The 27271-nt window shown below is 47.3% G+C and overlaps 1 protein-coding gene across 3 annotated transcripts in view; it reads left to right on the forward strand.

Annotated features, from left to right (window-relative positions):
• Positions 1 to 27271, forward strand: part of PTPRA (protein tyrosine phosphatase receptor type A) — a 991956-nt gene that overhangs the window by 386839 nt on the left and 577846 nt on the right. Inside the window, exon 1 of one of the 3 annotated variants that reach the window (XM_085642679.1) lies at positions 13368 to 13391. The exons of the other annotated variants lie outside the window; for them this stretch is intronic. The gene's annotated coding sequence lies outside the window, so the exon portion shown is untranslated. Of the gene's footprint in view, positions 1 to 13367; positions 13392 to 27271 lie in introns of those variants that run through there. 3 annotated transcript variants of the gene reach the window in all.

The raw sequence follows: 27271 nt of genomic DNA on the forward strand, positions 1-27271 counted from the left end.
CGATGTTCAGGTTTTCGTATGTCCATTTATGCCCTTTAGATATATTTTGTTACGTTGGTATTTCGGCTGCACAGTGCATCCTTTTCAGTCTCCTGAAGAAAAAAACAAGCATTCGCAATGCAATAGGTCTAGCATTTTGTAAATGACAATGCCTTTTATTTATGTTTTGGATTTTGAAACATAAATAAAAGGCATTGTCATTTACAATGCTACTAGCTTAACCTCTCACAAAAGTGAGACCTATTGCATAATTGTAATTAGTTTTACATTTATAGTTCAAAGTAAAATATTATATGCTTTGTTTAATTATTAAATATTCATTTTTCCTGCCCTTCCACATAAAGATGTTTCCAACAAGGTGACAAAGATCTCCACATCTGTGTGAAAAGTTTACCCTTATTAATTCAGTCTTGGATGTCTCTAATCCCTGTACTGAGGGGTGGAGACATGTACTTCCACACGTAGGTGTAATCCTACACCAGAAAGGGTGAACAGCAAAAAAGTATAGACGCACATCTAGGTGCAGGAGTAGATTTACAGGTGAGTATATAAATCTACAGGTGTGTGGTAGCTTTTTGAATAGGGCCCTGGGGTCTGAATAGCGAGAGACCTTCGTTATTTCTGAAGAATTGCCTGAAGAAAGGGCTTCCAAGCCTGACTGACCTGCTAATAAATGGGTTATTGTTTTTGGAAATATTATGTATTAAAATGTCCCAAAATGTTCTGACTCCCCAGACTTTGACGAGGGCAGAAATGTTCGCTTCTGGGATTTCTTTGAGGGTTGAGAAGCAGGGCTTTTTTTCCCAGTGGCAGCCAGAGGACAGCGGTGGAAAGGGTCGGAGGGCAGAGTTTTTCCCAATTAATTGCTTTTTAATTGCATCGACTCCGACAGCTGTAGGGCTCTGCAAACGTTGCTTTATTTAATTTAGCCATAGCCAGCCATAAACCAGCATCTGTCAGGTCAGCTTCGAGCCATCTGTGAACATGCGATTTAATAATAAACAGCAACAGTAATGTTGCAGCAGAGGTGCCAATAATTGGCTGGGTACAGAGCCCACAGTCTTCCCTTCCTGTGCATTTTAATTACCCATCTGAAGAATGTAAAAAACACATACACCCCCCCCCCCCCCCCCACACACACACACACACACAGCAGAAAGCTGTGTGAATCTTCAATGTGCGCTTTACAGAGAGGGTTGCCGTGTGCTGTTACTTGTCATCCGGGCCCTGCAGCTCGCACATAATAATGAATTTTAAAACTCTAACGATCGCAGAAACGATAACCAACGGAACAAGTAGTTATCAAAGTTTGGCGTCATCAACTATCATTTAATTGAGCTTTTCTGTAAATTGCAAGTATGCGAAGTCATAGCTGCAATTTGAGTAAAAGGCACCGGTTTATCAGAACTCTGTTAAGTATGGAACATCCTGTGCCGCTTAGTTGAACTAAAGTAATATCAATGAAATATTAAGTGGACTAACGAGAGCAAACAAAAAGAAATGATGACCGTAAAATTTGTAACACATTTTGGAACAATATTTACACCCGTGGGAGTGTGTGAGGCAGAGAGGAGACGCCATGCACATGCACATCGCCTGTCCGTGCGTGCACATGGCTTGTCTCCCTTCGCTAGCAAAACCGACAACAATAGTCTCGCCAAGGCGAAAGCAGCGCATGCGCTGCGTTCGCTAGCCGAGACCTAAAAAGGTGAGAGGAAAGGCAGAAAAGGACACCGCATTAGAACTCCTACTTCTCTGTTTGATGTATACTTTGTTTTCTAGGGCCTTCCCCCTGCTTGGGTTAAGCGGGGGGGGTCTGTGTCTGGTGGCCCTTCTTTTGTTTCTCCTGTCAGGACAGGAGCCTCATGTGTTCTTTCGTACTCATTTTTAGTGTACTTTGGGGTTCACATAAGGCATTCTGACTATTGTCAGGTGATTTTGTGTAGGATTTCGCCTCTTTTCCTTCGGACCCGGTTTTCCCTTGCCTGGGTTATCTGTTCCCCTTTTTTGGTCCTTGGTCCTTCTTTCCCACCTGGCGGTGGTGGATCTAATTTTGTTGTGCTTGGACGGAACCATTTGCACTCTTTTTAATATCTTATGTTTTCTTCCCCTTAGTGGTTTGCTTTGGCTCCTCTTGTGCCCACGTTCTTTCATCGTAGGTAGATGCCATCCTCTGCTTAGTCGGTCTGGTGACTCAGTCTTCTATTGTATAAATTGCAGAGTCCTCTGCCCCTTCTACTGATCATGAACCTACGTTCCAGTGGGGAAAATTAGCCTTTCTTTTAATTGGATCCATATCTTCCTTGGAGTTGGGTTACAACGGGCGTCTGTACTTCGGTACCACTATGCCTGAGGAAACATGCTTCTTACTCCTGGTGCATGTTACTTGCTTGCATTTTTGTTGTGGTTGTTACCACTTTTAAAAGAGAGCTGTCTTTCTCTCCCTCATCTTCTCCCACTGAGGTGTGGCCGATCTTTAATCTTGGTCAGCCGGTCCTCCTGGACCTTTTGTGGGATTGGTTCGCAGACCCTCCTCCTAGAGACTATGGTATCTAATTCACAAGTTGAGGAATGTGCGGGAAGATGTCTCTTTCAGATGAACAAGTTGCTTACCTTCAGTAACGATTTATCTGGTTAGAGACATAGTCTAGCCACAGATTCTTTAACGCCCCGCCAATCCTCCCTGATCTGCGAATGACCTTAAGGTCTGGTCTTTGTGTTTTCACTTACTTCCTGATTGGCTGACCTTTGGCGTGGAAGTGGCCCTCCCCTTTTCCTTATTCTGTTGTGGTGGAGTTCTACAGATCCGCTGGTCTGGTCTCATGGCCTTATATGGAGTTCTCTTCCACCCTTTTCTCTTGGTATATGGTCAAGGGAGTTCCACTCTTCCCTCCTGTTATATGGTTATGGGAGTAGGAGGTGTTTTTCTTGTATACTGTCATGCGCCTCTGCGCAGTGTTCTACATGACTTGTGCTGGATTTACTTTTTCAATGCTGTTTCTGTAGAACATCATTTATTTTTTTACAAAAATAGTGTGTGCTTTCTGTTTTAAGATTGTCCAGTCTTTCAGTTTGCATTCTCTCACCACATGGCAGCTGCCTCAATTGTCATAAAAATATAAGCTTGTCTTATCTCTACCCCTTTCAACAAAACCTGTAGTACAAGGTGTTCTGTATCTCTGGTCAAAATGGTGAACACTCCGCCATTATTCTAATGTAGGTTTCCTCACTAGATCTAGTCCTTTCCCTGATACTGGCCCACTCATTTTTTCAATTAACTTCTTTATTTTATTTCTCTTATGCTTTTCCTTCCATCCTCCATGCTGGGGGGGGGGGGGGGGGGGGGGTGGATGTGGATGTGGATGTGGGTGTGTGTGTGTGTGTGTGTGTGTGTGTGTGTGTGTGTGTGTGTGTGTGTGTGTGTGTGTGTGTGTGTGTGTGTGTGTGTGTGTGTGTGTGTGTGTGTGTGTGTGTGTGTGTGTGTGTGTGTGTGTGTGTGTGTGTGTGTGTGTGTGTGTGTGTGTGTGTGTGTGTGTGTGTGTGTGTGTGTGTGTGTGTGTGTGTGTGTGTGTGTGTGTGTGTGTGTGTGTGTGTGTGTGTGTGTGTGTGTGTGTGTGTGTGTGTGTGTGTGTGTGTGTGTGTGTGTGTGTGTGTGTGTGTGTGTGTGTGTGTGTGTGTGTGTGTGTGTGTGTGTGTGTGTGTGTGTGTGTGTGTGTGTGTGTGTGTGTGTGTGTGTGTGTGTGTGTGTGTGTGTGTGTGTGTGTGTGTGTGTGTGTGTGTGTGTGTGTGTGTGTGTGTGTGTGTGTGTGTGTGTGTGTGTGTGTGTGTGTGTGTGTGTGTGTGTGTGTGTGTGTGTGTGTGTGTGTGTGTGTGTGTGTGTGTGTGTGTGTGTGTGTGTGTGTGTGTGTGTGTGTGTGTGTGTGTGTGTGTGTGTGTGTGTGTGTGTGTGTGTGTGTGTGTGTGTGTGTGTGTGTGTGTGTGTGTGTGTGTGTGTGTGTGTGTGTGTGTGTGTGTGTGTGTGTGTGAGTGTGAGTGAGTGAAAATGTTGAACTGGGCACATTTACAACTGCTATTCCAGGCCTGCTACTGTATCTCTGACTTCGGGTTAAAATGAAATTAGGTTTGTACGGTCACACCGGCAACAGTCTTTGTGTCGGCCACATATATACATGATCAGTGGTCTCAGCCACTCCTTTCATGACACTGGATGATTATATTCTTACCAATACACCTTTTCATTTGAATTTGGCAGGTGACACCTGTCCTGGGGTGGGGGAGGGGGGAATCCACTGCTCAACCGCAATCATGCCTTTCTTCACCTGCCTTTCCATTTGGGAATAACTGGCTCCTGTACCTTCTATTTTACACTGAGCTTTGAGTGCTGTAAATAGCAGGTTTAACTGTATCCTCGTTTTGTGGTGGTTCATTTGTGATCTTCGGGAGGTCAGCAGGCTGGCTGGGCGTTGCCAGGATTCTCGCTGGAGCACCTGCTGACCCACACTATATTCAACGAAGTAACATTCGGCTCATTAGCTATTGCTAGGTCTGGGCTGGAGACCTCAGAGATAGGCCAGCCTCCTTCAGACATTGCTTTACGTCATTGCCATTCACATTCGGATTCAGCCCACACTTGACATGCTTAGAGTAGTGTCAGCAGGTCAGTCCTCTATTGCTCTGTTAGTTGTCAGTCACATTTTTGGATCCGCCCACAGGAGATAGCTATTTGGTGGGTGTATTTCCCATCGTCATGAATTGTGGCATTGGAGTGTCAATGTCAGTTTATTGCTTAGATAATAAAAGCCATAGCAATTTGCATACATACTATATTCAATTGCAATATCCATCCAAAAATAAAATGACTAAGAAGCCATTTTACTGTCCCATTGATAGGTTGTCCTATTTCGCAATTGAGCTGCAAATCTGAGGACGCTTGGGTTGTAGCGGTGCCAGTCTGTTTCACTCAAGGTAGACCCTTCACCTCCCCACGCACTGTGAAAGGTCCCCTTGAACTAAAGTGCATAAATTGGACAGGCAGCGACGGTAAAGTGTCGTATAGCGCATAAAGTTGTTTCACTCAGAGTGGTCTCCTGGATACTGCAGCTAAGCACTTTAGTATTCGAAAAAAAAATCATTTCCCAGGTCGCCCCCACCAGTTGTACAGACAAAATGTATCGGAACACTCAGCAGATGTTGGAAGAAAGAAGGGAAATGATCCATGTGCAGCGAGGGAGCCTATTGTCTCTCAAATGAGCTGTTCTGTGCACAAGTGCTGAAGTTGAGCGGCTCAGAACATGCCCACATAGTGACTGCACCAGAAAAGAAGGCCACCACAGCATCTCGAAGGGCCTTTCTCCCACAGAAGCATGGCTGGTGCCATTGGCTCTCTCGCTTCATTGCCCTAACCTTCACACAGCACAGCCTGGAGGTGGTGCTCCTGTGCAAACCGAGCAATTAACAGCAGCAATGAAATCAAAATGAAAATACGGCGCCTCCATCATTATGTCAATCAATGGGCTTACGTCTAAACAAATATGCCCCCCTTGATCGCGCTCCCCCCTCACTGCGAGTGCTTCGACCCCAAGGGGATACCAAATCTGTACTGTGTTGAAATGAATTCACAGCAGCATATACCCCTGTAAGCTGGCGTCACCAAGTCTCTCCTTGAGGTTGTCCATCTTTATTCCACACCATTTGTCAGACGCCCACAGCGTTTGCTTCTATCCTCTCCTCAAGGAGTCCAAAGATGTAAAGAGGCAGTTCAGTTTGCTCCTCTATCCCAAAGCCCGAAGAAAGGTTCCGCGTTTTAGTTTGTGGACATAAAAAATAAACTGAGAGACTTTCTAAAAACAAACAGAATTGTTTTTATTGCAACTTTAGGAAATGTGCTCAACAACCCGGAACGCGAATGATGGTGTCTCCCGGAGCTGTTGGTCGACGGTGCAGGCGAGCGAGCCCCTGGCTTGCAGTCCCTCGGACACGGAAGACCGGTTCTTTGTGGCATGTATTTAGCCAACACGGAGATGTGTTGTGCAAGTGTGGACCCAGCAGTTGGGAATGCGTTTTGACCCATAAGCAGCCTTCGAATGGCCTGACCATGCAGTACATCAACAATTTGGGATACCTGTTAATTCTTTAACATCTCAAATAAACAACATGTCCAGGTGATCGCGATTCTCTAAAGCCTCACTCCCAGGCGAAAATATTGGTACGGCCTGATTATTATTTTTGTATTCTGCATTTGTGATGCTGAAGTGCCAAGTATGTCTTTCACGAACGTCTTTGTCAAATATTAACCTTAGTATAAAATTAAATGAATAGTAAATGATCATGTATACCATGCGAGAGAGAAGTCTGTATGCAAACCTAGCTTATCTGTGTTCAGCTCTAGTTGCTGCCCCTACTTTATGTGGTTGTAGTTCTGTTGTTTTCTTGTTAAACTTGCTTCGTCTCACAAAATCCACGTATTTTATTTTGGTCAGTTCTGACGATGGTTGGGTTTCCCTGTACTTGACTACAAAAATAAGTCCTGTTGCTGAGAAATAGCACCGGGTCGTAATAATAACATTTTGTTTCTAATACAACACTTACAACCTTGTTTTACAGTTTCTAAGAGCTAGAAGTAATAGCATGACAACCCTTTCAGAGCTCTCAAACTTCCTAGTTCCAATGCTCATTCAATCCAAATTAATTATTTACATTCTGGGACTTGGAGTTTTTATGTTATAATGGTGAAAAAGACTATAATTCCCAGAATGCAAGAGAAAAACCTGCACAGGATGAATTGTTAGCACATAGAAGTAATCTTCAGTTGTGGGATAGGGATTTCAAACACAGCCTGAATACTTTAAAAGTGGTGTTATTGAGGTTATCTGAACTACTTGGTTTTCCTCACACTGTAATTAACACTTTTTTTTACTTTTACCACTAAAGGAAAATATTAAATTCTGCTGAAATTTTAGTTACACGGTCGTGATCTTGCATAGTTTCTCAAAATCCTCAACTTATTTTTATTTGTTTATTGATTTTCTTAGGTCCATAGCACAAAGAAAAAAGGTCATGACACCCAATGCTCCACAATACAGGTAGATGCTATGGGTACACCAATGTGTCTTTATGTGGTGCTCGCGCTATACATACACAATACATTAAACCCTGTTCCTTCCTCCTATATAGTGCAAATCTGTTATAGCTTCTGCATTCAACCTGTTATGTATTTGCGGCGGAGTATTAACACAGGATGATAGCTGCCATCTCAGAAGCTGTTCATCCCTACACAGTCGTGACCGTGAAATAAGCTGATTTGGGTAGGGACATTAATCCTCAAAACTATGTCAATGCGTTTCATAATTATCTGCGGCAAGAATTGAGCACCTGAACAACCAGAACATGAGTAACCTCTGCGTGCTGCACTTGTGTTTTTTTTTGGGGGGGAGGGGGGTTGTAAATCAGGAAATGCTTCCTCTCGTCCAAAATAGCCGCAAGGACGTTCATTTATGGCGCCAAATTCCGATTTTGTGTAATTATGAAAATGTTACGCACCCATATAATTTTATATTAATAAACATGTTACATGAAACAGATCATACGCCTCATCCCAGATTTGCACCATTACTTTACAGTCGCCGAATCCGTTTTTACACACAAACGGTTTCGAAGGTGTCATTTCAGAAACGTGAGCGAACTTCACCATCTAAACTAGGTACATGACAAGATTTGAAGGCAGGAGAAACAGCAGAAGTATCTAGAAAGAGTTCTTCCTCTTTTCCTCTTTAGTTAGGAAAGGCTAGCGTGACCAGAGGCATGGGACACTTTATTTCTTCAGCTTCATACTGCCCCATTCAGTCAGCACATGATTGGCTGCCGATCTGCTATCCGCGCGCGCAGCTGGCTCTCGCTCATCAGGCCTCACTTCCTGGTTACACGCCTGGTTTGCACATTTGTACACTCGTGTTGATTTGTGCAGCCATATGTACCCAGCCCAATTTACAGCCATTGCGACAAAGAACGCATTCACCTTAAAGAGCCCAACCCTATGGCTCTGCCACTGCTTGTTCCAACATGCTCCTCACACTTTACCAGCTGGGAGAAGAGTATCTCTCGACAGACCCCACAGATACATTTAGCTCTGTTAAATGTGACCTGCGCTTTAATCAGTGTTTATCCAGTGTGTTCTAAATATATGGATTAAATCAGAGGGCTGACAGTGGTAAAATAATGTAATACTTTAATAGACAAAATGGGGAGTTTGCTGTTAAGTGAGTCTCACTGCTGCAAAGGGCAGAGTGGTATGCTTCCTACACACACGCTCCCTCCATTGGCAGAGAGGGGAAATAACTGCTCTTCCTCTTAATAACCACTCTTGGTCTAAATATATCCTAAAAATCTTATCCCAGTGATAAGCAGTCTCATGCACCAGGGTGTGGTCCCCGCACTTGGCCATCCTGTAAAAGGCAATAGTCCGATCGGCCGATAGATCTGTAATCTGTTCTTGGACGCACATATTGTGAAGAGGGTTCAGGAGAGACAGTAGTTGGGGCAGAGGGTCTTCAAACAAGAGTCTGGGGCCACTCACGTGGGAGTCCAGTTCTTTATTCCAGCTTAGGCCCTTTGGCTACACCAACAGCAGGTAGGTCCTGCCAGGGCTCAGTCCTCTCTCCAACTGTCCCCATCTGCTCGTTTCCACGCCCACCACACAGCAGCCTTCTATTCCACTATGCACATTGCACACCCCAGTGGGGCACACAGGGTGCTACTGAAATCCCTAAGGAACAGGTGAAGGTTTTCAGTGATCTGGACACCCTTCCTCCTACAGCAAAATCTGCAAGCGAGTTTACCGGTGCATCCTAACGCTGTCTCTCTGTGGTCTATTTAGGCATGATCTTTTGAGCTCCAGATTTCATCAAGTAGCTCTAATCTACAGTTCCCAGACCTCTGAAGGGCTATCCGTGCTTTGCTGCCTCTTTGGCCACGTCATGAAAGGGGCAGCTGCTGGACTTTGGGGAGCTCAAGCCAGCCAGCCAAGGAGACCCAAAAACCTTGGCTAACCAGAAAGTTTGCTAACCCTCCCTAACTCTCAAAACTTTATTTCATCTTCCACCACCCCCTCTTCTAAATCTCTCTTCAATTCGACATGTAAATTATAGCCCTGAAATAGCGACCTGGCAGCATATAGCGCTATACAAAACGACAATTAAACGTAACATTTTAAAAACGGAGTGATATTGGACTCCTACTAAACAGGTATTTTTTCCCTCACGTGTGGTCAGGTGGCCTTCTCCACTCGGGCTTCTGTGCTGGCTGTTACTGTGCTCGAGCAGTCAACGCTCGCATGGAACCCTGGTTGTTTTATTGCATTGTCTAAGCACAGGTATTTGTGCACTCGGTATCAAGCTCACGATGCAAGCGACGTTGGATGTTTATGAATGGGTGGATGGGATGGGTACATGTGTGGAAAGTGTCATTTCTGACCTTGTGGAGAAAGGAGCAGATGTGGATGTAATTCATTGTGGTTAAGAGGTGAAAAGAGATGTACGTTGGAAAAATTGTCAGTTATCTTTCTGGCATGTCATACACGCCTTTGAGTGGTACAATCTTTGGCGATTCAAGCACAGGGATGAATCCGCTCAGGAGTCTACAGATATCTGATGCTGCCCAGAGGCAGCGGTGACATCATTGTTTTTCTGCTGTGAAAACGGAGAGACAGCCCATTCCCGGGCCATCCTCTCCCCTCCTCCTTTACTTCCCACCACACACGTATAATCGACAGTTTTGCTTTGTTGTCGGAGTTTTATATAGCGCGAACTTGACTCGAAGGTATCGGAGCGCTTTACATGAGCACCGGTTGCATTACACAGGGACACATTCATGTTTTTTAGGCGCGGGGGCAAGGGGTGAATCACAGGATGCTTGAGACTCGAACCTGGTTCCCCAGCTTCAAATTCGGCTGATCTAGCCGTTAAGCCACATCTTCTCCCCTGGTATCGCTTTCTAACTTGGGAGTAGGTAGCATCTTTATTAGACATGGAAAGGGACCCCCCTCTGTGCTTCAGTGTTTAGAGGTCGTGTAACTAGACACTCCACTCTGTCGGGTCACATTTTTTGGAGCTTTTTACTTGTGGCCCCGTCAAGCACCTGGCTCATACCGCCCACGGGTCTAAGATCTTGGCTTATGTTTTCCTACAGCTATTTCCCGTTCTTGGGTCGAACTGAGCTGAATGCCTCTTCTTCCGGTGCCGTAACCGCCTGCCATTAGTTATCGTCGGTGCAGTCCACTTTGTGTTTCTTTTAAATAATTGCAAAGAATTCGCAGTTTCATGAAAGTGGCATAGGAAGCTGCACTCCTGGTGAAGATGGTGCTAGACTAGCAGAGTAACCGTTTCCGTGGTAACAAGCATCCGTGTTGCTATGCACAGCCAGCAGTAGCGTCTCTGTTGCTATACAGAGCCGGGTCTGAGGCCATTCCATGTGTGGAGCGCGTGCGGCTGCTGCCTGGGGAGCAAAGATGGCCTCTTTAGCATACAGAACGACCCTTATGGATTCAGTGGAACCAGAACCCCCTCTTGTCGCCTCGCTGTCCGCGGAATGTGATGGCTCCCTGCAGTTTGGAGAAATGGAAAAACACCTTTCAGCTTGAAATAGAAAATGGGAGGTAGGCAGCTGAGCGGTGCCACGCTCTGCACTGACGATGGAGGGAAGGGGGTGCATGCAGTGTATGCAGGGCAGGCTTCCACGGAGAGCGCTCCTGCGGATGAACCACCCGCACCGGGAGTTTGCCCACGGTCGGCAGTAAGTTACTAGTGTCTTGGCAAACTTAACCCCTGTGAGAGCTCAAAGTGGCAGACGCCAAATACTTCGCTAGTCTTTGGGAAAGACACTTCAGACCTGTGAAGGGGACCACTGATGCACTGGGCGATTGTTGTATTTACTGTCATGGTCACGCGCCAGGCGTGGCGCGTGAAAAGTGTTCCATTGTCCTCCTGCGCGAGAGCAGCCACTGTCATCTCTGCCCCCTCATTGGTCCCCAACGTTCCATATTCCAATTCCCCCATCCTCTGCCACCCCTAGCGGTTTCAACGGATTGATGTCTTCCTACCTCTGAACCGCACAGACTGTAGGGGGCTGTTGTGGAATAAAACTTCCAGAACCCATACATTCCCCTCCGCGTCGTTATTACAGCGATGGACTGTGGTCCGGAGGGGCAGCTGGGGCACCAGAGGATGGTGCGTGAGGAAGGCTGGGCAGGGTTCCTTAGACTACCCTGATGGGGATAGTGATGAATAGTGGTGGTGGTGGTGGTGATGATGATAGTGGTGGTGGCGAAGGTGGTGATGGCGGCGGCTTTGGTTGTTAAAGGGACAGGCCTGTGTTCTCTTCCGAATAGGCGAGGAGATCTCATTGGGCACTTGGCGGGTGTAGAGTGGGATAGAAATGCACAATCTCGCCCCGCTCTCTGGTCTGGCGAGGCGGTTGCCTGCAGTCCCCTTGGGTGCCAGATAAGAAGGAATTGCACTGTTGACGCTGCGTTATCTGCTGCCCTGGCAGGCACAGACTGGGCAGCGGTCCTGGCAGTATGGCCATGCTCGCATTACTCAGGGGTGACTTTCGCCCCCGGCCGCATGGGGGATCCCACCATTGGACTGCGGGTCCTCTCCCAACTGGCAGGCAAGTCAAAGCATCTCTAAGGTTTACACGGTGTCCGCCTCAGTGTTTGCCATTTGGGGGTTCAGCACTTGCATACTTGCCTTTGTTAGGGCCTGGTGCTGCCGTTCTCCATTCTAAGCGCTCTCAGCACTCGTATATAACCCAGTCTGGTTCCTTTGGTAGGGCATGGTGCTGCCGTTCCCCATTCTAAGCGCTCTCAGCACACGTTTATCTTCCAGTCTGGTTACTTTCGTAGGGCCTACTGCTAGCGTTCCCCATTCTAAGCGCTCTCAGGACTCACATATGTGTCAGTCCGGTTCTTTTGGTCGGGCCTAGTGCTAGCGTTCCCCATTCTAAGCGCTCTCAGCACACGTTTATCTGCCAGTCTGGTTACTTTCGTAGGGCCTAGTGCTAGCGTTCCCCATTCTAAGCGCTCTCAGGTCGAAGCGCTCTCAGGACTCACATATGTGTCAGTCCGGTTCTTTTGGTCGGGCCTAGTGCTAGCGTTCTCCATTCTAAGCGCTCTCATCACACGTTTATCTGCCAGTCTGGTTACTTTCGTAGGGCCTAGTGCTAGAGTTCCCCATTCTAAGCGCTCTCGGCTTTGTATATGTGCCAGTCTGGTTTCTTTGGTAGGGCCTAGTGCTAGCATTCTCCATTCTAAGCGCTCTCTAGACTCGTATATGTGCCAGTCTGGTTCCTTTGGTAGGGCATGGTGCTGCCGTTCTCCATTCTAAGCGCTCTCAGCACACGTTTATCTTCCAGTCTGGTTCCTTTCGTAGGGCCTAGTGCTAGCGTTCCTCATTCTAAGCGCTCTCGGCTTTGTATATGTGCCAGTTTGGTTCCTTTGGTAGGGCCTAGTGCTAGCGTTCTCCATTCTAAGCGCTCTCTAGACTCGTATATGTGCCAGTCTGGTTCCTTTGGTAGGGCCTAGTGCTAGCGTTTTCTATTTTAAGCGCTCTCAGTACACGTTTATCTGCCAGTCTGGTTCCTTAGGTAGGTCCTAGTGCTAGCGTTCTCCATTCTAAGCGCTCTCTAGACTCATATATGTGCCAGTCTGGTTCCTTTGGTAGGGCCTAGTGCTAGCGTTCTCTATTCTAAGCGCTCTCAGCACACGTTTATGTGCCAGTCTGGTTCCTTAGGTAGGTCCTAGTGCTAACGTTCTCCATTCTAAGCGCTCTCAGCATTCTTAGATGACCGAGTCTGGTTCCTTTCTTTAGGGCCTAGTGCGCTAGCGTTCTCCATTCTAAGCGCTCGTATATGACCCAGTCTGGTTATTTTCTTTAGGGCCTAGTGCTAGCGTTCTCCATTCTAAGCGCTCCCAGCCTTGCAGAAGTCCGGGGAGATGAAGTGGTGTTAGAGAAACACAACAGAGAGCGCGTCCCTGTAGCAGTCCAGTGATCCCGGAGTCTGCAGGGGCTTGTGTCCCGGGATGCTCTGCGCGAGAGGGACTTAAGGCACCAAAGAGGGAGTGACGAGCCACAGAAGATGAGCGAACGACCCTCACTGGGCGGGGGCCTCCGTGGGGCGGGGGAGTGCGCTGAGTCACATCAGCCTGGGACAGATTGAAGCCAGGGGCGCAGCTGGGAGGCCTGGCCTGGTGGAGCCTGTGTAGCTCAGCACTGTGGACGGCTTGGGCGGTAGGCGCTTTCCGGATTAGGGATGCGTGAGGCTGCCCAAGAATTTGTGCAGGACGAGAGCTGTGTGTTCAGTACCGTCGGCTGTCGGGAGCGTTCTTTTGTGATGTGGTGGTAAGTAAACTTTATTTACATATGCAGCCGCAGGCGTGGGTTCTACACACTGCCCTTTTTTGGGTGCACATCTCCTGTTTTCATTGACTTCGATCGTGTATGTCACGCCGATCCCGCGCATATCATTGGAACCATCTGCGTTAGTCTAAAACCAGAACCGCAGTAACGTAGGTGTTTTTTTAAGTACATTGATTGAACCCTCGGTTTCCTATCTTAGTTCTAGCGGGTATCTCCTCTGTGGCTCACGGTTATAACCGTATTCTCCGGACCCCTCGCAGCACTGGCAGACAGGCATGAGAATTGGAATCTGCGATATGGGGTCGCGAGCACCGCGGGGTTTGCAGTGAAGAAGGCTGACGTCGGCACTGAAATGGGTTCTAGTGGCAATGGAATCAGGATATATTACTGCTGATTTTGGAATTTCTTGCCGGAAAACCTGTGTGATCCTGGACAAGTTACTTTTCCTGAAGGTGTTTAAGGTTCCATTAACTTGCAGATACGTACCAGTGCTTGTGCTTACAGAAACTGTCAGGCCACATGTAAAACGAGTCTTTTTGCATTCGGGATGGAAGCACTCGGTACTTGGCGAAGTGCCACAACATAAGCCCATCTCAGTTTGGACGGTTCACCACATAGCATTTTTAAATTGCTTTTACCATAGGATGGTGGTTCCCTCCCAGCGCAGCCTACGGTTCTTGGTATTCCCCTGTATCAGCCAGGACTTGACGCTTCTAACACCTGAGCTGCTCAGCTGCGTTTGTGTGAGCAGTGGTCTGGGGTTGCTCGCTTCTTGTGCCTAGCAAAAGTACCTAACACTGCACTGTCTCACATGCCAGTGACGTTTCCTTCTACAGTTTTGCATTCTTTTATTGCATGCTATCTTAAAAAACCCTCCTGTATATACCTCAAACCCTGCACGAAGAAGTAATCTTAATTTACACCGTCCAACTGTTGCCTCTCATATTGACCCTCTTTTTACTCGTTCTCTGGCTGCAGTCTACTCTAAATCGCATGCATGATTGCCTTAAACTCTATTATTGTAGTTCTCCAAAATGGCCAGAACTCTTTTCATAGCTCGAAACCTCTCCTTGCAGTCTAACACCACCTGATCTCCTCCGTTAGTCCCACCAGTCATTTGCATCAACTCGCAAAGCCGCCACTAATGAGCACTTCTAACCCCTGCCAATTTAATCTGCCACAAAGGAACAGGAGCAAGTGTTTGAAATGGTTTCCTCGAGAGCACAAGAATAATCTGAATACTCCATAACAACCAATGGAGTAACCGCTAACTTTTGGTTCCAGAGCAGCATGCTATCCAGCGTAAAGCACTTCAGTGCCTCGTCATGGATAGTCGGCACTATATAAATGCACTTACAAAACGAATACAGATGTGTGCGGTTGTGGATCATTTTGACACTTGTATAAGCGCTGTTTAGAAAGGTCTCCGTTGTCGATGCAGAATTGCAGGAAATGCATGTACTATAGAGCAAATTGTCCATGTGGGGCTTATCACATAACTCATCGGAGCTCACCTATGAAGTCTGTATTTTCTACTTTTCTTGCAGCCTTTCTCATCCTGCAGTTTTCTGCTGCTGGATTTTCTGCAGCGCCAGCAGTTAGCCAGCCAAGAACTGTCCTTTGACTCCTCAATTTTGTGTACAACACCTTCTGCATGTTCCTTTTTGTTCTCTCTCATGATCAGTATGCTAGCACTCAGTCTAGGCAATGACAAGCCTCCTTGAAGGTTCCCTCCAGCACAGACTACCTCATAATCTGAACATGGATTCTTATCTCTTAATCCCAACATAACCCCATGTGAGTAGCACCAAACTGCTATGGTTGCATACTTTCTAATCCAGTCAGTACATTAGCAAGTGCAACTTCTACCCCCATCTTACCAGTGTTGATGAGTGTGGATTCCAGCTACATTTTTAAAGCACAGTCAGCAACTTGCTTAAGGGTATGGGTGAGTTACCTGATCTTGTTCTGTCGTGTCCATGTGAGCCTTACTCCTGGGTACTTACAATCGATGGGTCATAGAAAAGGAGGCTTAAAGGTATACTTTCTTATTTAGAGGCATCTCACCTTTATAGTTATGAACAAAGTAGATGGCCTTGGGCAGCTGTAACATAGACAACACACTTAATGTGTATTAGATGCATCAGCCTTCAAAGAGAGCAAACCAGGGAATTATCTTTCTGTATTGTCAATGCTTTCTAGCTTTTGTGTGAGACCGAGCATACACTGTCCTTGCAAGACTTTTTGTCAGCTTACAGGGGGCTTAGAGTGCTTGTTCCTAACCTGGGGCTCAGCGCAAGTACCACCGCTTCATTGTTCCAGTGTGTCTTTTCACTGCTCGCCGATTCGGAGGTACTTAATATTTTTTCTTTAATATGCTTGGTCATTGTCTTTGTATGGCTGTTGTTACTTGCCACATTGTTGTTGCTTGTCCTGCCCCCCCTCCTGCGTTGTTGCTGTTGCCCTGTCCCTCACAAACCCCTTCCACATTGTGCCTACTCCCATCCTTCCCACCCCTCCTACATTGTGATTTTTCTCCCACTCCCTCCTGTGTGGTGGTGTTCCTTCCATCCCTCCCACACTCCTTCTGCATTGTTATGCTTGCCCCGTACCCATCTTGCCAGGAAAAAGTGCTTTGTCCTGGCCTAACTTTCGCCATTTTGCACAGCTGCTGTAGAACATGGCTAAAAGACTGACAAAGCCAATAGCTCTTGCATAGGTAAGACCTGTTGGCCGATGTTTGGCACAGGATATTCCTATCTTGGCCCTTTCTAGTGAGTGTGAGAACTCCGTTTTTTCTTCGCACTCCCTTTGGACTTATCAGTATCTCACTAACCTTTTTTTTTTTTTTAAACATCTTTTTATTGAGATTTTATTCTGATTACATACAGCGGAATGTAAACGGGTCGTGTGTTACAACAACTATACATCATCATTGCTGGGAGCACTGTGGATGAATTTTGCATCATACAACAAACTATTACATACAGAAATGTGACCCAGTCCTTATATCACTGCTCAATAAATGACTCCGTTGCTATGCAAAGGATATACGCTGTCTCTATGTACACTGGTTATGACAAGGAATAGAGTGCGATGTTCATCTAAATAAGCTATAACTAACAAACTAATAACAAAAAATCGCCTTATGTCGTCTCTGGAAACCGTGCTGTGGAACAGGTGAGGGTGTGTGTGCGTGGACCAATGTACTGTAAAGGCTGAAGAAAAAACAATGAAATACCATGATAATACTGCGGTGCGTGAATCAGTATCTCACTAACCTTTGAATAGCTTATCTTTGTTCTAGTGAACAGTAATGCTATCTTGTGCATTGGCATCTGGACCTTACAAAGGCTGCTGTGTTGAAAGGCTGCTTTCAGGTTAGAAGAGTTGTGCAATGTATTCCCAAGTGCCTGTGGCTACTTAGGTAATGGTTTCCACCTACTTCTGTTCTGTGATCTTTAACTGTGTGGCTGTAACATGACCCGGCTATTAGTTTTCCTTACTATGCAGGTGTGGGAGTGATGTCCCAAGATCTTTGATCTGGGTCTCCACTCTTTCCACTTCCTCTCCTGTATCTTTTTCTTATGGATATAATCGGCCAGTGCCACCACCCTACTCTTATGGATATTGTTGAGACAAAATAGATTCTGCAAATTCAGTGTCAAAACTTAATTGAAGTTTTTTTTCTCCAGTAATGTGATTTATTGTTACAAAGAACTTTTCTGGCACCTACTTTCCTCACTGACACGTTCTTTCATGTATTGCCTACTAACACAACTATGCCCACAGTGCCGCCTCATTCCTGCCATGACAAACCCGGCTTAAGCATTATTCGAGGTTTCAGCAAATTGATCCCTAAATGGGTGATCTGTAATGTATTGGGCATGATCCTTCATAGAAAAGAGTGTATGCGCCTGTTGGTGGCATCTGTCTCACTAAAGGCATGGGTTGCCATAAAGATATTCTTTTTAGATTTCAGACATGAATCCCTTTGGCGTTCTATGTAATACTCTCACCAGGAGCTGTAGTTCTCTTGACTGTACATATTTCTCAATCACTTGGTTGCACAATTGTATGGCTCTCTTAGGAAAGGGGAGCACATATGTTTCTGCAGGAATGAGTGCTGCCTGCAGCTATGAATGTGTTCAGTAAAGGTTGTGATACACTGGCCCTTGGTAATCCATCTGTGTTTCATTCATGGTCTCCTCCACAACCATGCCAACCTAACTCCCTGTAGAGCACATCCCTTAGTTTTCAACACACAGATCTTGGATGGTTCGAGGCATGTGGGCTGCTGAATTCATATCTGTGCATAGATCGCCGCCTAGTGTTGGGTCCGGATGTTTGCACGTTGTTGTCCTGGAAGAGTCTTCGAAGTATCCTTGGATAGGTGACTCCTCCCCTGGACTACAGTGCGCATGGGCATCCTCTCCATCCTCAGATTGTTTTTTTCCGCCATTGGGTTCGGATGTGCTATCTTAGCTCAAGTTAGGAAAATATTTTTTCAAGGCCAAAAGGCCTTTAGTTCGCGTCGGTACTGTTTATCGATCGGGTTTCGATAGAATTTGTTAGTTTACTAACTTTCAGCACCGACTGCTTTCGCATTTACCTGTCCATCGACTACTTCGACGATGGAATCCAGGACGCCATTCAAAAGGTGTCCGGTATGCAATGCGAAGTACCCACACATCGACGTCCATCCGGTGTGCAACAAATGCCTTTCGCCGGACCACGACGAATCAACATGCATGGCCTGTGCCCGGTTCCGCTCGAAGAAGACTCTGCGGAATCGACGAGCGGCGAGACTCGAGGCGCAGCACGCGGCACCGGCCCCGACAGACATCTTCGGCGAGGCCGAGGACGTCGAGGAATTGGAAGTCTTGCCCTCCAGTCCCGTTTCCGAACACGAACCCGGATCGGACGAGGAAGACGAGTCACTCTTCCACAGAGGTGAAGACGACACCGAGGTAGGAGACGACGAGGAGGCCTTCGGGGCCGAAGAAAGTAGCTCCAATGATGAACAAGGCCTACCTGTTCAAACCGTTCAAACACCAGTGCCACAGCCTATGGCTCCGGTCGAGGGATCGCCTTCAGGCCTTACCCGAGACCCATCCCGCAGTTCTTCGGCCCCGCCCTCGGGCCCGGCCTCGGACGTTCAGCGGCAGCCATTACTACATAAACAGGCTGGTTTCCCTATCACAAAACCGAAACCGAAAGCTGCTCAGGTTCCACCGAAACCGAAACTGAAAGTAGCGCTGGTCGGATCGAGGCCTTCGACGCCAGCGCACCGCGTCGGCACCGACCGCACCAAGAGGGACTTCGGTGCCGAACTTGAGGCGGGCGACGTTGGGGTCGACAAACGGAAAAAAGCCATCGGCACCGACAAACCTGCTCGGCTACCGGCACCGACGACACCAAGGGCCGTACCGCCTGCTGTGTCTCACATCGCTCCCTCGACGACACCTAAGCCTCAGGCATCGAAGACTTCGACGGTGATCTCTTCACCCCGACTCGATGACCCGCCGGCACCGAAAAAATCTACGGCCGCCTCTACGAGCCTGGCCGGTGCCAAAGCCTCGAAGGCGCCCCAAGTACGACCTGGTGTGACGCAAGGCAGCAAAACCACACCTGTCCTCCAGGACACATCGGGCTCCGGTTCGGTCGGAGCTCCCGCAGCCTCTTCGGTGCCGACCAACATTACCTTCGGCTTGCCTCCGTCAACAATCCCAAAAATGTTCCAACTTAGGACACGGGTCACCCAACCTACGGTCACACCTGCTGAGACGTCTCCAGCACGTATCATCGACGCCGGCACTGGCAGAATGATTCTCCAGGACCGAAGGATAACTTCGGAGCCGCCATTGGACCCTTTCAGGATCCCACTAAAAAGGAAGTTGCCTGCAGAATCGGAACCTCTCCTTTATGAACCCTTCCATTCATCCTACCAGGATCCACACCGGTTCTCCCCCACACGCTCCGATACAGACGCATTGGAGGACTACATGGCTGACCAAGTCCCCTACCATGTAGACACGGACCCTGATGACCAGCAGGACCCTGATCAAACTTGGGGCGACCCTGCAGACCCCAGTGCACCTCTCGATGCACAGGATCCACAACTCTATGGGGCAAAGACATCTCCTACGGAGGATACTGCAGCGTTCAATGCTCTTATCGAACGTGCTGCCAATAACCATGGGGTGCAGCTTCACTCTGATACCATCGAAGATGACTTTCTAATGGACACCTTTGCATCCTCAGAAAGACATGTAAAGACTCTGCCAATGTTGAAGGGGGTCCTCAAACCAGCCAAGGACATTTTCAAAGAACCCACCAGGGCACGAGTGATAAACCCCAGGATTGATAAAAAATACAGATCAGCACCTGGGGATCCTACTTACATCAGAGGACAATTACCACTTGACTCCATCGTCGTAGCGAATGCACGCAAGAGGGCACACTCGCAAACAACAGGTGACGCTCCTCCCCCGGACAAAGAGTCCAAGGTGTTAGAAAACTCTGGCAAGCGAGTTGCCGCCCAAGCTGCCAACATATGGCGCATAGCCAACACTCAGGCGCTCCTTGCTCGCTATGATAGAGCGCACTATGACACACTTGAGCAAATATTCCAACATCTCCCTGACCAGTTCAAGGAAGGCGCGGAAATGCTCATCAGAGAAGGACAGCTACTAACGAACGCTTCCATCAAATGCGCACTAGATGTTGCAGACACGGCTGCCAGAGCCATAAACACAAGCGTCATGTTGCGACGACATGCCTGGCTACGGATCTCAGGATTCAAGCCTGAGGTACAAAACAATATACTGAACCAGCCCGTCAACCCCGACTATTTATTCGGGCCAGAGGTTGACACCACCCTCAAAGATAAAAAAGGATACGGACACTGCAAAGTCCATGGGCGCACTACAAACTCAGTCCTTTCGGAGCGGCTCCTTTCGTCGCCCCGGAAACAAGGGAGCAGGTAGAGGACAGGGGTCACAACAAACATATAACAAAGGCAATACACAGACCACCTATGATAAAAACACCCGAGGTGGATATCGTGGCTCCAGCACAAAGGGCAGAGGACGCGGCTACGGCAACACCAGGTCCTCCCCCAAGAACAAGCAGTGACGCCCTCTCCCTTCCTCCCGACCACATAACACCTGTCGGGGGAAGGCTACAAAGGTTCCTGTCCACGTGGAATTCCATCACCACGGACAGGTGGGTCAAAGATATTATAAAATACGGTTACTGTCTGGAGTTAACCTCCACTCCACCCACAATACCACCAAGAAGCCGTCCTATGTCCTCAGAGCACTTAACGCTCTTACAGCAAGAAGTGCAAAGTATGCTTCTAAAAGGCGCTATAGAGGTCGTACCCATCCACGAGCAGGGTGCGGGAGTGTACTCCCTCTACTTCTTAATTCCAAAAAAGGACGGGTCGCTCAGACCTATATTGGACCTGAGACCCCTGAACCAGTACATTCTTTCAGAGCACTTTCATATGCTCACTCTACAGCAAGTCCTTCCGCTTCTCAAGCAGGGAGACTTCCTAGCCACACTGGACCTCAAGGATGCGTACTTTCACATACCCATCCACCCCTCACACAAAAAATACCTCAGGTTCACTGTTCAGGGGCAGCACTATCAGTTCAAAGTCCTTCCCTTCGGCGTGACAACAGCGCCCAGGGTTTTCACGAAGTGCCTAGCTACGGTGGCAGCACATCTACGGAGGCAGCATATACACGTCTACCCCTACCTAGACGACTGGCTCGTTCAAGCGAAGTCAGCCCAGCAATGTGCAAGCCACATGTCCCGCACCATTCACCTTCTTCACAGTCTGGGATTCTCACTGAATTATCCAAAGTTCCATCTCCAGCCCGCACACGTACAACAGTACCTAGGTGCGACTATAGACACTCTGGCGGCCACAGCTCAGCCAAATTTAGTGAGGATCGACAGCATACAACTGCTGATCTCCAAATTCAAACCCAATCACTCACTTCCAGCGCGAGTGTTCATGCAGTTGATAGGCATGATGGCCTCCTGCATCTTCATAGTCCCGCACGCGAGATTACATATGCGCCCACTTCAGGAGTGCCTAGCACGTCAGTGGAATCAGGCTCAAGGACAGTTAAAGGACCTAGTGTTGGTGAGCGGTCGGGCATACAACTCTCTGCATTGGTGGAATCCACAAAACCTTTGCAAGGGCCGACCGTTCCAAGAGCCTGTCCCACAAATAGTACTGACAGCGGACGCGTCTCTCCAGGGATGGGGAGCTCATGTACTCCACTACACAGGGCAAGGACTATGGACAACACAACAAAAGAAGTTGCACATCAACCTTCTGGAATTGATGGCAATCTTCCTAGCCATGAAGGCATTCAAAGTACATCTATGCAACAAGGTCGTGTTGATCCGGACGGACAACATGACCGCAATGTACTACATACAGAAACAGGGAGGCACACACTCTCCACAGTTGTCTCATCTGGCTCAGAGCATGTGGAAGTGGGCCATTCAAAGGAACATGTTCCTCATGGCGGAACACCTCCCTGGCAAGGACAACCAGATGGCGGATCTGCTCAGCAGACACAGCCACCAAATGCACGAGTGGGAGTTACACCCATCAGTACTCCAACCGTACTTTCAGCAGTGGGGTCATCCGGAGATAGACCTATTCGCGACAAGCGAAAACGCAAAATGCCCAAGCTTCGCCGCCAGATTCCCACATCCGCAGTCGCAGGGCAATGCGATATGTATGAACTGGTCCGGCAGATTTGCGTACGCTTTTCCCCCAGCGCCATTGATACCGCTAGTGGCCCGCAAACTCCGACAACACTCCCTGACACTCGTCCTAGTTGCTCCCACGTGGGCACGCCAGCCGTGGTACACCACCTTCCTCGAACTTTCCGTGGTGCCGCATCAAAGGCTGCGGATCAAACCCGCGCATTTGACGCAGAACCATGGAGAGGTTCAGCACCCAGATCCGCAACAGCTGAATCTGGCGATCTGGCTCCTGAAGTCCTAGAGTTTGGCTATCTCAACCTGCCACCTGACTGTATGGACATCATCAAGGAGGCCAGGAGACCCACTACCAGAGCTTGCTATGCAGCCAAATGGAAAAGGTTTGTCATTTATTGCGGTAATAATGACATCAACCCGCTGGACGCATCCATCCAAAACATCATCTGTTATCTCTTACACCTATATAGATGCAATCTGGCGTACACCTCTATACGTGTCCATTTGACCGCAATATCAGCCTATCTGCAAACCAGGCAGCACCTCTCTCTATTCAGAGTGCCTGCCATCAAAGCATTCTTGGAAGGGCTCAAACGAGTCATTCCACCTAGTCACCCACCGGCTCCAATGTGGAACCTCAACTTGGTCCTCACACGCCTGATGGGTCCACCCTTTGAACCTCTACACTCATGCGAGATTCAATTCCTTACCTGGAAAGTGGCCTTCCTAGTGGCGATCACTTCCCTCAGAAGAGTTAGTGAACTCCAGGCACTAACCGTTCAAGAGCCATTCATTCAGGTTCACGCTAACAGGGTCGTACTACGTACCAACCCCAAGTTCATGCCCAAGGTAATATCGCAGTTCCACATGAACCAGACTATTGAACTGCCCGTTTTCTTCCAAAACCCACAAACTGTTGCAGAAAGGGCACTACATACACTAGATGTACGGAGGGCCCTCATGTACTACATCGACAGGACTAAACCATTCAGGAAGACAAAACAACTGTTCGTTGCCTTTGCCCCACACCACAAAGGTAACGCCATCTCCAAAGCAGGGATAGCCAGATGGATAGTTAAGTGTATTCAAATCTGTTATCAAAAGGCAAAACGCACATTAACTATTCCACCACGAGCCCACTCAACACGTAAGTTGGGGGCTTCCATGGCCTTCCTAGGAAATATTCCCCTGCATGATATATGCAGAGCAGCCACATGGTCCACTACACACACATTTACAAAACACTATTGCGTAGATGTGCAGTCAAAACAGCAGGCAGCTGTAGGACAGGCTGTTCTCAAAACACTTTTTCAGACCGCTGCAGCTGGCACGGGTAGCCGCCGCTAATAGAGGGCACTGCTATGTATTCTATGCACAGATATGAATTCAGCAGCCCACATGCCTCGAACTGAATATGCTACTTACCAGTATGCATCTGTTCTTGGCATGTAGGGCTGCTGACATTCATATCGCCCTCCCTCCTCCCCGGCGCCTGTCGCAGCTGCAGCTCTCAGAATTACTGCAAGCATGGTCATCACTTTCTGTATCTACTCCATCACTGCCACAATGGCGAAAAACAATCTGAGGATGGAGAGGATGCCCATGCGCACTGTAGTCCAGGGGAGGAGTCACCTATCCAAGGATACTTCGAAGACTCTTCCAGGACAACAACGTGCAAACATCCGGACCCAACACTAGGCGGCAATCTATGCACAGATATGAATGTCAGCAGCCCTACATGCCAAGAACAGATGCATACTGGTAAGTAGCATATTCACTTCTGTCCATACTGAGTATAGACCAAGGTGTAGATATTGGAGGCTTCAGTCATACACCTGACTCAGATCATGGTGGGGTTGGTCCATACACAAGACTCAGATATTGGATGCTTCTGTCTTTATACGAATTTCAGATCTTGGTGGCTTCAGTCCATGGAGAACACACAGATCGTAGATGCTTCTATCCATACACCAGACGCAGATTTTGGATGATTCTGTCCATATGGGTCATATATCTTTGTGCCTTCGGTCCAATGAATGTAGGCCATATTGATGGAGAAAAAAACCCTGCAATGTACTAGTGCAAGAAAACGAGTGATCTATATCTACTGCAAGAGTTTTACGAATGAGAGAAAAGGTAACCGGAGATGTTGGTGTCAGCAAAAAGGCAGTTTTATATTATGCTTGAAAGTGACATTGAAATGCTTTTTTTACTTTCTTTAAAACTCCTAGAACGAGTTCCAAACTCTAGGAGCACATCCTCAGGGGGGCCATTTCAATGTCTTTTCATTTTTTGAAGCCTGCTGTTCACAGGAGGGAATTGTCTTTGCTTGGAAGTACTCGAAGCAGAGAGAGATATGTTTAATATTTGTGCGTGCTAGGTTGAAGTTCCCATAAACATGGATTTTTGTGATGCTGGCAAGTTTATTGATGACTATGGCTTCTATAAAGAGCCATTCTAGAGAGACTAGAGTAGGCGCAATATGGTCATCCTAGCAGGGACCTGTAGGATTACCTTGAGGGGAGCTAAATGTTTGGGAAAACCTGCTAGTAGGGAGTTAATATAGTATAGTTTGGACAGTTCAAGGAACTCAATAATTACTTTGAACTCACCATCCAGGATGAAATGCCTGACACCTGGTAAGATTTTTAGTTGTAGTTGCGCTCCTTTGACATAGTATTCATTTGCGCCTCCAGGCTCCGAACTTTGTCCAGAATAAAACCACGTTATTTAACAGACTCCATATTATCTGTTTAAAAAGGACGTTTTGAGTGTGGGTGAAAATTGTTCAGGCCAGTGGGGCCGCTCATGATATTTTAGTAAAGGTGGGATGTGTCCTATTTTCAAACATCCTTGGATTCTCCTTGTTCTAAGGTTGCGTTCAGGTTGCACCAGTACAAAATAACAGAGGGGGTTAACTAACTTGAAGTGTTGTGGGAATGGTCTCTGAAGTAGGAGGTGTATATGATTTTAGTATATTTTATTAGCTATTCTGTCTGGAAAAATCCTGGAAAAGAGGTTGGGGGCCATGGTTTTTGTTATGGTCGAGTTGTATTCTTGTGCATTTAAGTGTTTAGGAAGCGATAGTTTGATCTTAATACATTTTTTTCATCAAAGAATGTTGAGTACTCTTCACATCTGTTTTTGGAGAAGGTGGGGGCCTTATGTTTGTTTTAGGATGGTGTTTTTCTTCCATGCTTTGAATAGCTTTTCTGGTGGCTTTAAGCTTGGTGTATATTCCTTATTTGTGTGTAGATAGATTTGTTTTCAAGTCCAGCTTTATATTTGCTGCTTTCACTTGAGTCGTTAGGTTTTCCAGCAAAGGGTTTCACACCAGATCAGTCTGCTGTTCTGTGTTTCCTAGGCTCGATCATTTCCATGAGACATCACTGAACTGATTTTTAGTTTTTTTGCGTTTGTCAAATTTAATGTAGCTTCTAGCCGAAATGCATTGTACGGACTGTGTAATTAGTCCATATCAGTAAGTTACTGTTTTTCTCTAGACTGAGAAGCAAATGACGTTAAAAATTCATACCTAATTGGTAAACAGCTCAGGCTTTACCTGAATCAAAGATGGACATGTAGAGGTTTTTGTACATTTTTAGAATTTTGCATCATTACCAATGTACAGAAAAGTAATTTACACCCAAATGTACGTGTGTAAACTTATTTGATGTTGTTGCCTTTGAAACGATTTTGATTTGACTTGTTAACTGCTTTTGCTTGGCTTATGCGAACTGCGCCTCGATCCTCAACACAATTTTATTCCAAATAGATCTCACCCTGCACATTCACTGTTTATTTATGAATTCGGTTGTTCTTGAGCATGGGCATAGCAATGTAACTTACTGTGAGAAGTTGGCCTGGTATATGATGCTCACTAGTTAAAGTGATCACCTTGTACCATGCCAAGCAACCCTTATGGTGTGGTTGTAAGTCAACCTTTTCGGACTAGCTGCCCTAGTGGTAGCGTAGGCTAAGCAGTCTTTGAGGCTAAACTCGTGAAGCGTGTTAAGCCAGCTGTTTTACCAAATGCAACCCCCTTTTATACCAATGAAAGGACACCACACAGATATATATTCAAAATATATATGTATTTATTTCTCAAAGTAACCCCTAGTCTCTTTATGAGCACAGGAGCACAAATCGTCAAACAAGATTATCACAGAATACACAGAAGTTGCACGTTATATGGATAGGCCCTGGTGGCCACTCAAACCATATACTAAAATAGTGGTATAAGTACCACGAACAGAAAAGGGAAAAGGCCTAGGGCCTCTAGAATCGCTGGGCCTACAAGGAGCTAACGTCAGTTAGTGACCAGGAGGTCCACGTGTGGCGTGTGCAGAGCAAATAGTCACACGCGTGCTCCCATAGGTTTCAATGGGTGCGTAAAAAGTACAAAGTTACTGCAAAGAGGATCTTCCGGATGGACTAGGAACTCAAGATTTGGAACACAGGCACTAGAGATGTAATACTACACTTGGGCACAGGTGTGCCAGCTTTACCTCACCCACAGGAAGCGGGTGCATAGGCCTCGAAGTGCGTCGGGTTTCTTCTATCTGTTCCGTGGAGCTTGAAGACAAAGATGCTGCAGGCGGTCGGTCCGGGAGAGATGCAGTGGATCCAAGAGTGGATCGGAAATGTTGAAGACCTGTAAGCAGAGGGGACAGTGTTCACAGTCACTAGCTAGTGACCAGCGTGGCACCAGGTGGGTACCAGGCAATGTCGGGTGCAAACAGGAAGAAAGGTGTAGCTTGTCTCTGCAGCCACGTGGTCCCTGGAGGTCGACGACGTCCAGGAGTCGAGTCACGAGCTGTCCCACGCAGGCTCTCGCTGTCGGCGGTGTCGGCGACTTGATCGAAGCAAACAAGCCTTGGCAAAAGCAATTGTTGTAGGAAAAGGAAATAAGCTGATGGTTCTGACCAGCAAGGTCAGAAGGACTGCTCCTTTGGAGGGGAGCAAGGGCCAGTCTGGAGCAACCAGACCAGCGGTGTATTTCTTGAAGTTCGTCGCCAAGATGGCTACTAGCCAGCGGGCCAGCAACCGGTTAGGCGCGTCGAGTGGCAAAATGCAGAAGGGCCCCACGCAGATCGTGGAGATGCTGGAGG

The sequence above is a fragment of the Triturus cristatus genome, chromosome 2_2, assembly GCF_964204655.1.
Source record: "Triturus cristatus chromosome 2_2, aTriCri1.1, whole genome shotgun sequence".
NCBI classification, from domain to species: Eukaryota; Metazoa; Chordata; class Amphibia; order Caudata; family Salamandridae; genus Triturus; species Triturus cristatus.